The sequence below is a fragment of the Sinocyclocheilus rhinocerous genome, unplaced genomic scaffold (assembly GCF_001515625.1).
Source record: "Sinocyclocheilus rhinocerous isolate Xijiao unplaced genomic scaffold, SAMN03320098_v1.1 scaffold683, whole genome shotgun sequence".
Taxonomy (NCBI): domain Eukaryota; kingdom Metazoa; phylum Chordata; class Actinopteri; order Cypriniformes; family Cyprinidae; genus Sinocyclocheilus; species Sinocyclocheilus rhinocerous.
The window spans coordinates 607,771-622,715 of NW_015642819.1; the positions used below are offsets into that span (position 1 = coordinate 607,771).

The following is a 14,945-nucleotide window of genomic DNA, read 5'->3' on the forward strand; positions in this document are numbered from 1 at the left end:
ATCGCATCACTGTAGATGCTGTTAGAAGATACAGTTACCATGGAAACACAATGTCCCGAGACTCAAACTTGTGACTGCATATGCACATAGGCTGGACCAACCTGGAGGGAAAAAAAAAAATATATATATATATATGTTTTGACACAGACAATGATTTATTTAGTGAGGCTTACAGTGTACATACCTCAGTTCTTTGAAGCCGTTTCCTGGTGTGTGAGATGCTTAATTGCAGCCAGTTTTTACTAAGGGAGTAAAGCAAAACGGTGTCCTCTCTGCTCCCTAAGGAAAACCTCCAACAGTGAGGTGTATGGAAAGATCATATCATCATTTAAAGCTTACTACATATTTATTTAGTTTTTAATTTCATATAAATATTCATAATAACTCAAAGGGCTTGTAAACATTTGTTCAGTCTCATAAATCCTTTTTTATGGTGCAGTTTTGGTTTATGGTGCTTCTAAGTGCCCGCTTTTCAGGACTGCGCTATAGCTTTTAGGATCCAACGTTTTCCATTAATACGATGCTTGGAAGTCCCGCTTGGCATGTGGTCATCGCTTTCATCAGCCAGACGGTTCAGGGTGACTGGCAACTCCTTTACTCTGGCACTGTCTGTAGGAGTCTGAGACTGTTCAAAGCTGCAGCCAGGCACAAGGGGAGACTTGTTCCCATCCACTTACTGACCTGAGACCAAACATGAAGCTCCCATAGACTGCAAGGGAGAATGAAATCAAAGACATGATTCTGCCACCTTCGCAAAGTGTTGCATCGTTGAACGTTTGGGTCAGACGTCTCTGCTGAGAAAAACTTTGGCCGGCAGTAAAGCTAAGCTCCTGCAAATCCTCTTAAGAAATCTGTAGCTTGTTGGGTGACAAACAAGTAACTCACTCTATATGTTACATCTAAATGTTCTAGTTGTAAATAACCTACAAGATGCGTTATGAATAAAAATATATATACAAAATCCAAATCTGTAATTTGAACCATGCTTTTTTAAAAAGAAGAATGTAAACGTTTTTTGTAGATATTTTAAACAATTAAAAAAAAATTTTGCTTGTACTGTATGTTTCTAAAGTGTATAAATACTATAAAACTTTTCTAAAAAAAAAATACTAAGCTACTAAAAATATATAGATAAATACACTTACTACTCAAATACACTGCAAAAATGATCTTACTACTTTTGTCATTTTCCAATACAAATAACTAAACATTCTTAAATTAAGATATTCAGGCATTTTCTGAAAAAATGTATCAAAATTGAGTTTATGCTTAAAAAAAGAAAAATATTTATCAATGAGATTTGTTTAATGCCGCTGACAGATAACTTAATTTAAAGGGGGAAAAAAATATTATTTTTCGTACCTCAGTGACACATTTGTTTCACTTAATTTTGATTTTTTTCCCCCAGAAAACAAGACTATCTTGAGTCATTTTCCTTCTTAAGGCAATGTATCTAGATTCAAGAATTTTTTATAGATTTGCAATGGGAAACAAGACAAAAACACAAAGTAAGAAAACCTCTTTTACAGTGTAGTTTGTTATGTAGCATGACTTTCATTTTATTGCATTTCTCATCATATTATCAATGGTCATTAAATTTATTGCATTTCTCATCATATTATCATACGAGCCCATATTAATAAATGTATAAAGGACTCTACAATTCATGCAAGAGGCATGCAGGAAGATGGGGAACTGGAGACAAAATCTGTATACTTATACACCCCTAGCATCATGCATCCGTCCATCTCTCCATACTTTTATCCCAGTGCACACATTATTCCAGCACATTAGACTGTCAGCTTGAATCCATTGACTACTGCAAGTATCAACAGGGATCTGCTTGTCTTGCCCACGGAGCAGCTGAGGTATACACGACCTGACACTCGCACAGAGACTCGTCTGGACGCCTGGAGAAAAGGGAAGAGAGGGAGTCAGTCTTACATGAGGTCTATGGCGAGGTCACAGATTAAAGAGGCACCCACAGGCCTCAAATGGGAGTAAAACGGGAAGTATATGTTATATAAGGGTCCAAGCTGTTTCAACAGAATAAGATCAGGTGTTGAAATGAATTTGTTTGAGACCGTCAAGCTTTGCTGGAATGCAGCGTTTGCGTGTTAAACTTAAGCCTGGGATTTCATGTCTCTTTAGATGTTTCTTCAAATAACAAAACATCTATGTAGGTAGGAATAATTATTTGAGAATTAATTTCTTTGTAATGCAATTCAAAGGCTGAAAAAGTAAAAACAAGGCTGAAACGCACGCAAAAAAAATCACAATGTTGTACACCATCTAAGGAGTTGGAAGAGATTAAAAAACCTTGGCAACTCCTCAAAAAAGACATATCTGATACTGTTTTTTGCATGTTAGGTTTTGATCCGTATGATGTAAACTCTTCAGGCTCTTGTAGGTTTGTGCAGCGCTGCAATCTGGAAAGATTTTAATTATACACATATCCTTTCCTGGCAGTACATTTTGGCAGGACAACCAATCGAAACAGTCATACCTACCAAAGGAGGTATCGTTTACGGACAGCAGAGGGGTTTTCCTTGGCCGTTTCATGCAGGATTATATGAGGATATCAGCCCACAGACCCTGAGCAGCATGTACCTGTACACAGATTTCAATCTTAGGGTCATTATCATTGTCACTGGGAAAAATTTCTGGAATGTTTTCTCCCCTCTGGCCCATGAGGCCAGATTACTGCAGCCCTAACATGATGCTCTACGTTCCCCCAGCAGATCCAGTGAGCTTTTGAAGAAAGACTTCAAAAACTGGAGAAACATTCCTTACTTGTTGTTGACTACAATTAGATGAAAAGAGTTCTCTTGTCTATTGGTCCTTAGCACGTGAAGTTGAGACACTTGCTGTCTCTCAGGATTGTTGGACCAGTATTATGGAAACAACAAGTGCAGCGTTGCTGTCACTTAAGAATGAACAAATATTAAAGATTGAGACTGAAATCGGATACCAATCTAAAAACAAAAACCTTTGACCAATTTCTCACGCCAATCAACAGAATAATCTTAACCACAGCTCTGTCTAAAATCCTTTAACTCTATTCTGTGTTTTTGTGTGTGCTTAGCTTTAAAGAAATAGGTCAAACAAAATGAAAATTCTGTTATGCCATTATGTCTGCATATTTTTTCAGTGGAACAGAATAGTAGAACATTTTGAACAATGACAATGTTTAAATATATTTTAGAACAACACAAAAAAAAAAAAAAAACGTGGTACGTCTTACAGTTGTAAGGGGTATGAGTTTGGTTCATTAAAAAGAATCATCTCATAGGAGTCATTTGTTCTGTAATCGGACTACACTGGTCATGTTTTATATTTTTGATGAAGAAAAAAAAAAATCTTTAGAGTGATTTGTTCAGGAATCACACTACATTGGTTCCACTGTACAGTATGTGTTTGATTCACTAAAAACAACCCAATTCATAATATCATTCACTCAAACTTGAACTACACTGATCACACTGTATGTTTTCGATTCAATAAAATGTATCGCTCATAGAAAAACCCCAGGCTGCTGACTTCAGCACTCTGCTTGCCTCATTTGTCCTCAAGCGAGTGTCTACTACAGCTACTCACAAATCAGGTAACCAATTGGACCTTATCTACACACGCTACTGCTCCACTGACAACACTTTAATTACTCCATTGCACACCTCACCTCAGACCACTTCCTCATCACTTTTAACCTCAAACTGACTCCTGACACAACACACAATCCTCTGCAGGTCACCTTTTGGCGTAACCTATGCTCATTCTCTCCCTCTCGCCTATCCTCTATGGTTTCATCCTCACTTCCTCCACCCTATCAGTTTTCAACATTGGACACGAACACTGCTACTGACACTCTTTGCCGCACTCTAACATCTTGCTTAGACAATCCCTCTGCCCCCTGGCTGTCCGATGTTCTCCATGAACATCCCTCACTTGAACACTGTTGCTCTCTTGTTGGTCTGATTGCTTCTATTCTTCTCCTCATTTGTAAGTTGCTTTGGATAAAAGTGTCTGCTAAATGATTAAATGTAAATGTAATAAAATGACTATATAATATCTGAAAATGAACCTGGAGAGATCTCTGCTTTGTTGTAATTACAAAAATTTTTTTTTAACATGAGTCAGACTTATAACAAGAGCTCTGGATCTTCATAGTGGCATACTGCAGATATTGTGCCAGGGGCCACTACATTGTTAGATGATATCAATATCAACCACCTAAACCTCTAGAGGAAGCTTGGGCCACATCTGGTCATTCTCATGACGCTTAAAGTCTAGAAAGAAATTCAAAAATGCAATAAAATTGACTGAGGTTATTCTTTTCAAAACAGAGGAATTAGCATGTAATTTTTCTTGCATGTGCAATGCAATATTTCAGTGAATGAAAACATACTTATTCCAGGAAAGAATACTCTGTCCATAAAATTATTTTTCTGATTGAAAATGTTTACATGACCCTTGTGGCTACTTCGGTGATTATGAGATGGACTTTGGCTCTTTTGATGTTGTTTCCCAGTGCTTTCTTGATCCATTACAAACAAAGGTTTTTGGTAACCGTCTACACGGAGAGTTTTTTAAACTCCTCCTGTTTGAGATGTCGGGACTCCATCTGTTTCTGTGCCACTGTGCTTTGCGAGTCTACTCTATTTTAAACCGAAATGTGTATTTTCCCCAAATAGTTCTCTGCAAATGTACCCAAATAACATTGCAATGTAACCTTTTGCACTGTCACGTTTCCATTTGAACATACTTTAGCCATACCACTCTTCCTTGTGCTCTGACATGTTATGTTCACAGTGTGTGTGTGAGTGCTCTCCCTCATTCCCCTGAACTCAGTGGCTCTCTGCATAAAGGTATCTTTGTGATAGCCTAAGGTCTAAAGTCATGCAAGGGGGGGCAGCAGTTGCAGCTGCGCTACTTTCCTTGGCTGGCCTGATTTTTCAGACCCTCTAATACCACAGACAGCCCAGTTATGCAAACACGTCAATCAAAATACTGCTGCCCCTGTGGAAAACCGGACTGCTCTAAAAAGTTATGTTATCTCTTCCCAAAGGCACTGTGAGTACTAAGCTAGGAAAAAGGGTAAAGTTTGTAGTTTCAGTACCAGTTTTTTTTCTTTAAATACTAGAACTAAACGACATTCAAAATGACCAGTGATGTCTGATTACAGATAAAATTATACTTATGAGCTGGTCTTTAGTGAATAAAAAGCATACAGCGTGACCAGTGTACTACAATTATTGAGCAAATGACTCTTATGAACTGATTAATTTTTTTGTGAATCAGAAACATACAGTATAGTGTGACCAGTGTAGTGCAATACCAGAGCGAGTGACTTCTGTGAGCAAATACAGTGTGACTAGTGTAGTTCAATTCCCGACTGAATGACTCTTATGAGTTGAATAAGTGTAGTCTGATTCCCAAATGCATGACTGTAACAACGTTTGTAGATCGGGAAGAAGGAGGCGGGAACCGGCGGACATTTAGATAATTTAATAAAATAAACAAACACAAAACGAAAGTAAAGCGGCAGCCCCTCGCGGACGACTGCCGCACACAAAACACAAAATAAACTCCAGGCCTGGTCCTCTCTCGTCTTTCACGGTCGTCCCTCCTCCTTTTTATCCTTCCGGAGCTCCTCCGTGAGACTCGAGACCGGTGAGTGGCGCAGGTGTCGCGCATTAGCAATTACTCCACCGGCCTCGCTCCGTTCCCACGGCTCTCGGCCCCGCTCCTCTCGCCACAATGACTAATGAATTGGTTCTTTTTAAGTCAATCAAAAACAAAGCATGACCAGTGTAGTCTAATTACAGAGAAAATGATTCTTTACATTTAATCATTTAGCAGACGCTTTTATCCAAAGCGACTTACAAATTAGGAGAACAATAGAAGCAATCAGACCAACAAGAGAGCAACAGTATAAAAGTGATGTGACAAGTCTCAGTTAGTCTAGCACAGTACACATAGCAAGGTTTTGTTGTTGTTGTTGTTATTTCTTATATGAATTAGTAAAATGAATAGAATAGGTAAGTAAATCTGTCTTTAGACGGTTTTTTGAAAATGGCTAAAGTCTCAGCTGCTCGAACTGAGATAGGCAAGTCGTTCCACCAGCTGGGAACAGTCCAGGAAAAGGTCAGTGAGAGTGATTTTATGCCTCTTTGGGATGGCACCACGAGGTGTCATTCACTTGCAGAACGCAAGCTTCTGGAGGGCGCGTAAGTCTGAACAAGCGAGTTTAGGTATATTGGTGACCACTTTTGGCCAGTGGTTGTCTTGTAGGCAAACATCAGTACCTTGAATTTGAGGGGAGCAGCTATTGGCAGCCAGTGCAAACTGACGAAGAGAGGTGTGACGTGGGCTTTCTTCGGCTCGTCACCGCTGCATTCTGGATCAGCTGCAAAGGCTTGATAGTACATGCCGGAAGGCCCACCAAGAGAGCATTACAACAGTCCAGTATTGTAACAAGAGCTTGGACAAGGAGTTGTGTGGCCTGCTCTGATAGGTAAGGTCTAATCTTCCTAATGTTGTATAAGGCAAATTTGCAGGACCGGGCTGTTGTAGCAATGTGGTCTGTGAAGCTTAACTGATCATCAATCACAACTCCAAGGTTCCAGGCTGTCCTGGAAGGAGTTACGGTTGACGAACCTAGCTGTGTAGAGAAGTTGTGATTAAGTGCTGAGTTGGCTGAGACCACGAGCAGTTCTGTCTTAGCAAGGTTGAGTTGAAGGTGATGGTCCTTCATCCAGCCAGAAATGTCTTTCAGACAAGCTGCATTGCGAACAGCTACCGTCGGATCATCTGGTTGGAATGAGAAGTAGAGTTGAGTGTCATCAGCATAGCAGTTATAGGAAAAGCCATGTTTCTGAATGACAGATCCTAATGATCACATGTAGATGGAGAAGAGAAGTGGCCCAAGCACTGAGCCCTGAGGAACCCCAGTAGCAAGAAGTTGTGACTTAGAAACCTCACCCCTCCAAGACACCCTGAAGGACCTACCTGAGAGGTAAGACTTGAACCACTGGAGTGCGGTTCCTGAGATGCCCATCTTCGTGAGGGTGGACAGGAGGATCTGGTGGTTAACTGTGTCAAAAGCAGCAGACAGATACAGCAAGATGAGTACTGAGGATTTGGAAGCTGCTCCTGCCAGTCTCAGGGCTTCAATAACCGAGAGCAGGGCAGTCTCAGTTGAGTGGTCACTTTTGAAGCCAGATTGGTTGTTGTCCAGGAGGTAGTTCTGTGTGAGAAACATAGAGAGTTGGTTGAACACAATTCACTCAAGTGTGTTTGCAATGAATGGAAGGAGGGATACCAGTCTGTAGTTTTCTAAAAGTGCTGGATTTACTTATTTCTTAATAAGGGTTTCTTAAGCAGTGGGGTTACCCAATCCTGCTTAAATGCTGTGGGAAATGTACCAGTGTGAAGAGAGGTGTTGATAATGTGAGTGAGCGCAGGTACAACTGGAGAAGAAATGGCCTGAAGGAAGCGAGTAGGGATAGGATCAAGCAGACAGGTAGTAGGATGATTGGAAAGGATAAGTTTGGAAATTTCTGCCTACGAGAGTGGAGAGAAGGAGGAGAGAGAGTGTGTAGAAGAGAAGAGAAGGATTTGAAAAGTGTGTGAGAGTCAGAACAATTGTTAATTTTGTTGTGGTAGTATGTCGTTTTAGAAGTGGAGATATTTGAAGAGAAGGAAGAGAGGAGTGACTGATACAAACTAAGGTCAGTAGAGTTTTTTGATTTGCGCCACCTTCTCTTTGCAACCCTGAGCCGAGAATGTTTATGGAGAACATCGGACAACCAGGGGGCAGAGGAGGTGGTGCGTGCTGGTCTGGTTGAAAGGGGGCCAAAGTTGTCTAAGTAAGATGTAAGAGTGGAGCAAAGAGTGTCAGTAGCAGTGTTAGTGTCCAGTGCTGAAAACTGAGAGGGTGGAGGAAGTGAGAATGAAACCATAGAGGATAGGCGAGAGGGAGAGAGTGAGCGTAGGTTACGCCAAAAGGTGACCTGCAGAGGAGTGTGTGTTGTGTCAGGAGTCAGTTTGAGGTTAAAAGTGATGAGGAAGTGGTCTGAGGTGAGGTGTGCAACGGAGTAACTAAAGTGTTGTCAGTGGAGCAGTAGTGTGTGTACATAAGTTCCAATTGGTTACCTGATTTGTGAGTAGCTGTAGTAGACACTCGCTTGAAGTCAAATGAGGCAAGCAGAGTGTTGAGGTCAGCAGCCTGGCGTGTTTCTAGGTGGATGTTGAAGTCACACGAGGGCTGCCGCGGTGTACTAACCAATTATATACTCGCCTGATACCTCGTTATTGAATTCAGCAGGCCACGCCTTACTACTTAGCAAACCGAAACTGAAAATCCACATGATACGAATGAGAACAAACGCTACTTCAGCACGTGTTTACCACTGTAAACACAGTAAGCAAAACAATGTTTCCTAGCATTGACAACCACGCTAAAATCTAATGAGAAAAGAAACAAAACATTTACAAGCTGCTGTCCTCTTCTGTTGCTCGACTGCTTCTTCTAACAAGTACTTGCAAACAGGGTAAATAAGTCCTTTACCTGGCTTTGGCCACACCTTACTACTTAGCAAACTGAAACTGAAAAGCCACGCGATACGCACAAGAACAAATGCAACTTCAGCAAGCGTTTACCATGGTAAACACAGTAAGCAAAACAATGTTCCCTAGCAATGACAACCGCACTAAAATTTAATGAGGAAAGAAACAAAACACTTACAAGCTACTGTCCTCTTCTTTTGCTCTACTGCTGTTGCACCTGCTGAAGTACCAGAGTTATGCAACACTCACAGCAGCTCTGAGGGCTTTAGAATAATTCTCAGTACCTTTCAGTGACAGTAAATTCTTTCAGCCGAGATAAAGCTGTCTGTCAGCAATAGGCTTATGGGTATTTCCTGTAAAATGGTCCTAAGTATAAAACACTTGAATTTAGATGACAGCTATAAATCATCAAGTGTACATTTGGCCTGAACTATTTATGAACTAATTAATGAGCCAACTTACAATATCAAAATTCTTAATATATCCTGAAATATCATATAAATGTATATAAAAACTTTTTTCTTTTTTTTCCTAGTTACATAAATATTTTCTGTACTTAGAGCAGGCTTTCAAGAGAATTCCATAGGTCTTTATATTGTTTTTGCAAAGCATGCTACCAGTTTATATATATATGTACAGTATATAAATAAATTTTTTAGACTGTAGAGGTGAACACAATTGCAGTCACCTTTAGTTTCCTGTGGAAAACTTGTTAAATCCCTCACCAAAAAAAAAAAAAGAGCCAGCTGCTAAGTCAGATATATTTTTTTAATAGACTGAATTCTTGGAGGCAATGAGTTTATTAGTTCTAAATTTGACTTTGTCTTTTCAATATGTTTTTTAATTTATATCTAATTTTTTATAATATAATGCTGTTCCAATACATTTGCATAAATTGTAAAACAACACTACAGGTGCTGACGTCTAAGGTACACATTCAATTTACAATTATTAAATAGTCCACATATGAGTATTTTAATCAACCTTAAAATGCATGAAAGAGCATTACTGGCTCCCTGTTCTGTGACTTTGACTTTATACTGTGACTTTGTCCAAGACAATTCACAATTCAATTCCTCACACAAACCAAAAGGCCAAAAGACTAAAAACCTTGTCACCACAAACCAGAGTGACCCTGAGATGAAGTAGCCAGTGTTTACTGTACTAATGCAATCCACACCAACCTAAGTCATCCAGCATAGTGCAGTGGCTGCTGTGTGGAGATGCTGCCTAACTGCAACCACACAAAGGTCTCATTCTGTACTGCAGAGGAGGTTCAGGAATGCCCATGGAAGGTATTAGACAGCGGACGTAAATATTTCCACATAGCTTCAGTTCAACTTCCTGGGGGCAATTTTGCTATGCTCTCAGCACTACATTTGAAGGAAATGAATTCTGGCACAATCTATGGAAGTGTATTTTCTGTGGAGAGGGCTGAGGGATACTGGGGTTTGCTTAAGTTTATAAGACAAGAAACATTTTTTTTAGAGAAAGGCAGACAGAAAGAGGAAAGCTTACATATGAAGATGGATAAAAATAGATGGATGTGTAGAAGTTCAGATATATGATTCTAAGGATGAGTCCCAGGCTTCAGGCAAAAGGCCAGTGCAGAAAAACCACCAGTGCGGACAGACAGTGACGTGTTACACTGGAGAAGGAGGAGGACCATCCTGTATGAAAGGTGCTTCATAAAATTTGTAAACCTAGAAGTCCTCATTGCTTATTTTTTCATCAGCTGACTTTAATGATGAAAAGGCAGGGAGAATTTTGTGGTGAAGCTGGTGGAAGTATCCTCACAAACACTTCTTTATGTGTTTCATGCAGCGATGCGCACCTGCGGAGACACGCTCGGTGTGTCAGTGGAAATGCACTGAGAGCTGCAGATAAACACATAGCCACAAAGTGCCTGTGTTTGGCTGTTCACTGCACATAGGAAACTCTATTTGTTGAGCCAATCGCTCCTCGTGGATTGAAAACACAAGGGCAGTTCATGAAGAAAATTACCAGGAAAGTAAAAAGTGCATATGTTTCCTATAAAAGCATGAGGAAATGTAACCAAAAAAAGAAGAAAAGAAAAACAAAACAGACTGCATTGACTTTAGTTTTCTTACAAATATTCACACTTAAAGGGGTCATATGATGCTGCTAAAAAGAACATTATTTTGTGTATTTGGTGTAATGAAATGTGTTTATGCGGTTTAAAGTTAAAAAAACACATTATTTTCCACATACTGTACATTATTGTTTCTCCTCTATGCCCCGCCTTTTTGAAACGCGTCGATTTTTACAAAACAACTTTACAGATCTTCTTTATGCACCAAGAGCTTGTAACACTTCAAAGAGAAAGGAAAAATTGAAATCGCATCATATGACCCCTTTAACAGTTCTTCAATATCTGGTCTATCGATAAATGGCATTCGCAGGTAAAGTAACTTATTTAATATAAAAGTCATCAAATGTTTAATTTGGGCTATTCATTAAGACAGCTCAAATCAAATCATTTAGCATTTAAAAATATTTCACACCTTTAATTTCTTACAGTCAGAGTCTTTCACATGTATGTAATTAATTTTAACCCTCTGGGGTCTGAAGGGGTTTTGAGGTCCTGGAGAAGTTTTGACATGCCCTGACATTTGAGTTTTTTTCAGTATCTTAAAAACATATTAATGGCTAAAGTCTGATTACACTGTATTCAGCACAAACTGTGCTACAATAATATGTAATCAGCATGAATGTACATGTTTGTGTCACATGTTTGTGAAAACAACGTTAATGCGTGGTTTACGAGTTCACACTTACATATAATAAATGGAGTAAAGGTAATGCGTATTTGGCATGCTGTTCGAAGGGAGGGCTCCGAGCTCAGAATATGGCCCGAACACAGAGTACTCCCCCCATCCCAGGTTGGGATAGGAATAGTTAGAAGCGAGGAGATGGGGTGGTGGAGGGATGCTGGAAAACTGTCAAGGAACAGAAGTAAGTCTGCTGTGTATATATATATACCTCTTATCTTAACTGAGTTGATTACTGAATGTGCTCCTCTCATGTTAATTACGTTAATTATCTGAACGTGCTCTTCCCGAACTTTGTTAATAAAACATAATTTCACGAGTTCACACTTACATATAATAAATGGACTAAAGGTTATACGTATTTGGCGTCTTGTCCGAGGGGAGGGCTCCAAGCTCAGAATTTGGCCCAAACCCCCCAGAGTACTCCTTCAAAAGCAAATTAGAAAATGACAGCGGCCAGACGAATTGACTAAACCCCCAAAATGTCGGATGGATAAGCCATGCCAACAGGCAGACGGAAAGGCAAGGTTGCTCGACCGGGAGGCTCTCGCAGCGTTCAACGGGAGTTCAATACTCGCAGCGTCAGACAGGTAAGCCTCACCAACAGGCGGACAGAAAGGCAAGGTTGTTCAACCGGGAGGCTCTCGCAGCGTTTGACGGGAGTTCAATACGCGCTGCATCGGATGGGTAAGCTTGGCCTCCTTGGTTCTCTTGAGCCCCTGGGTTGAACCGATGCTCCTCACCTATGAGTAGGTGTAGTTGAGCAGTCCGCTCCCCAGGGGGCAAGAGCCTGACTGTTCCTCCATTGTGCTCCTGAGGGCTGCTCGTGGGTACATCTCTGGTACAGAATCCTGGTTCCCTTGATAGCAGAGTAGCACTGCAACCTCAAGTTGTTAGGCCCTTCAGGTGTCCTTGAGGTGGTAGCTTCCAGGTTGAGCACGGCTGTACTCCTTTCACTCCTGAGTGATATTGCGTACCCTGGTCCCTGACTACCTTGACGGGTGTTTTGGCTTCAAGAAGCCACCCTGGCCAGGCCACTCATGAGGTGAGCTAATTCATATTTCACCCTGAGGGGCTCCTTGAGATTTAAGATCCCTGTATCCAGGCTGCACATGTACTGAGCTTGAGTTCTCCTCTCGATGAGTTGCTGAGTAACTCCATTCTTGAAATTCAGGTCGTCACGCCCACAAGGTGTCTCCCTGTTATACTGCCCTTACGGTTGAACCGGTGAACTCTCCTCTCTTTGAGAGCCTTTTTGAGTTCACCGTTTTCCCTGAAGTATGAGTGTGATGGTACTCCCTTCTTTCTGAAGGTCTATTATTGAGTACTCGCTCTGAGGAACCCAATAATGTGCATGAATGGCTTTGGGTCCCGACCTGCTCTTGTGGTTGAGCTTGGCAGTGCTCCCCTCACTGCGTGAGGGTTACCTATGAGCCTGCCACTCCCAGAGTGAGCATGTGAGTTTTCCTCTCGATCTGAGAGCTAAGAACTCTGCTCCCGGAGCTCCATGTGCAGTCACGGCTGCCCTGGTGAGCTTGGCAGTGCTCCCTCACTGCGCGAGGACTACCTATGAGCCTGCCGCTCCCAGGCTGAGCATGTGAGTTCTCCTCTCGATCTGAGAGTCAAGGACTCTGTTCCCGGATGGACTGTAAGCAACAGTGCTCCCTCCGTGGCTTGATGGGTCACCTTGAGCACGTTACTCCCAAGAGTTGTGTTATGCGCAAGGGTCGAGTGTGTGAGTCCTCCTCTTAATCTAAGAGTTGAGTACTCAGCTCCCCAGAGCTCCATGATCCATGTTTCTAAAATCCTCTTCGTAATCTAAGAGTCAAGTACTCCGCTCTCCAGAGCTCCAAGATCAGCTTTCTAAAATCCATATATGGTAAGGGTCACATGCTGCCAGCATCGTAAGAGAAAGATCCTACAGGAGTCTCCATCTCGAGTACAGTTGAAAGCGTTTATTGCCGGTTCCTTGCAATTTCCCTTTCATTCGTCGCTTTCAGAGACTCTGCATCTGGCAGACAGGTCGATTGGCTACCTTGTAGCCTCACTGGGAGAATTAGGGGTTGAATTATGAAGTCCCCCTAGGTGCAAAGAAGCTCCATGATGCAGTCCTACCAGGTTGCTAGGCCGATGGGGATATCGTCACTAACAGCCGTTGAGGCATCCAAGGGGGAACTTCTATGGCTACGCAGTAGGGTTGTTACTTAGTGCTCGTTTTGGTACTTGGCATGCACTCCTCTCATCATGGCAGAGTGGGTATTTCGTTCCCCATAGCGACCACTAAAGGACGCAGTTTGAGTTCCCTTGAAAGGGAATGTCTCAGGTTATGCATGTAACCATGGTTCCCCGAGAAGGGAACGAGACACTGCATCCTCTTTTCTTGCCATGCCTCAGACGCAAGCATCTGACGAAGAAGCGGATGACGTATTCTCCCGGCACCCTTTTATACTTTGGTAATGCTGGTAGTGATGTCACAGGCTGTCGCCCGGCCAATGATATTGTCATGTTTAGACATGTGCTTCAGACACCGGTCACACTGAAGGCGTTCCCCATAGCAAACGTTAGAGGACACAGTGTCTCGTTCCCTTCTCCGGGAACCATGGTTACATGCGTAACCTGAGACATTCTTCTTCTGAGGTAAATTCTGACTTATACTTATATACATAGAAATGAAAAGTAGCCTAGATGAACTTGATGAATCTTACTGCTTTGTTTACAGAGGTGATGTGGGCGTTTACATGTTCACGAATCTCACGTGGATGATTACTGTATGAATAGTGTGCGCTGCACGTGAGCGTGATCACATTACAGATGAGCTCTGACAGGAAAGACTGGACCTTACGTTGGTTTCATACGGATTACTTTATCAGAGAATATTTTTTTGTTTTACATGACTTACTTAATTTAAAAGTAGACACTTCAAGCTTTCTATACATACATTTTTCATGTCTGCGTGTCAAGTATTCAATGAGTTTTGGTTCATTTTTGTGATGCGTTTCAGAAAGAAGTTCACAGAGACCGAGATGCACCCTGTTTTTTTTTCTTTATTTTACAAAAGCACAGCATTTTGTTGTTATTATGAGTGTATACAAATAAAAGTAGACCCTTTACAGATTCAAATTATTTATTGCTCTGATCTGTACGATCAAAAATGACAGAGTAATTTAAACGGGTCATATGATGCGATTTCAATTTTTCCTTTCTCTTTGAAGTGTTACAAGCTCTTGGTGCATAAAGTAGATCTGTAAAGTTGCAAAGACTAAAGTCTCAAATCCAAAGAGATATTCTTTATAAAAGTTAAGAGTCAACCACGCCTACCTAAAATGGCTCGGTCTAACACGCCCTCACGCGTCTACGTCACGATGTGGGGAGATTTGCATAACACCGCCCAAATGTTCACGCAAAGAAAGAAGGCATAACTTTTATTCTCGCTGTAGTATTGTTGCTGCCGCCATGACGTGAAGGCGCTGTGTGTTTCGTTTTGAAAACGAAACTACTTTGTTTGGCCTTCTAAAAAAGGACGATATCCGCTTCGTCATGCCTAGAGCTGATCCGTGCTGGTCGCTGAGGAAATACAACAACTTT

The 14,945-nt window shown here is 41.4% G+C and overlaps 1 long non-coding RNA gene across 1 annotated transcript in view; it reads right to left on the reverse strand.

Annotated features, from left to right (window-relative positions):
- Positions 1 to 1,878: 1,878 nt before the first annotated feature.
- LOC107756572 (uncharacterized) overlaps positions 1,879 to 14,945 on the reverse strand; it is a 26,814-nt gene continuing 13,747 nt past the window's right edge. Inside the window, exons 2-3 of the long non-coding RNA XR_001641832.1 lie at positions 2,511 to 2,610; positions 1,879 to 1,910 (exon numbers count right to left, since the gene is read on the reverse strand). This is a non-coding gene — a long non-coding RNA (uncharacterized LOC107756572). The remainder of the gene's footprint in view (positions 1,911 to 2,510; positions 2,611 to 14,945) is intronic.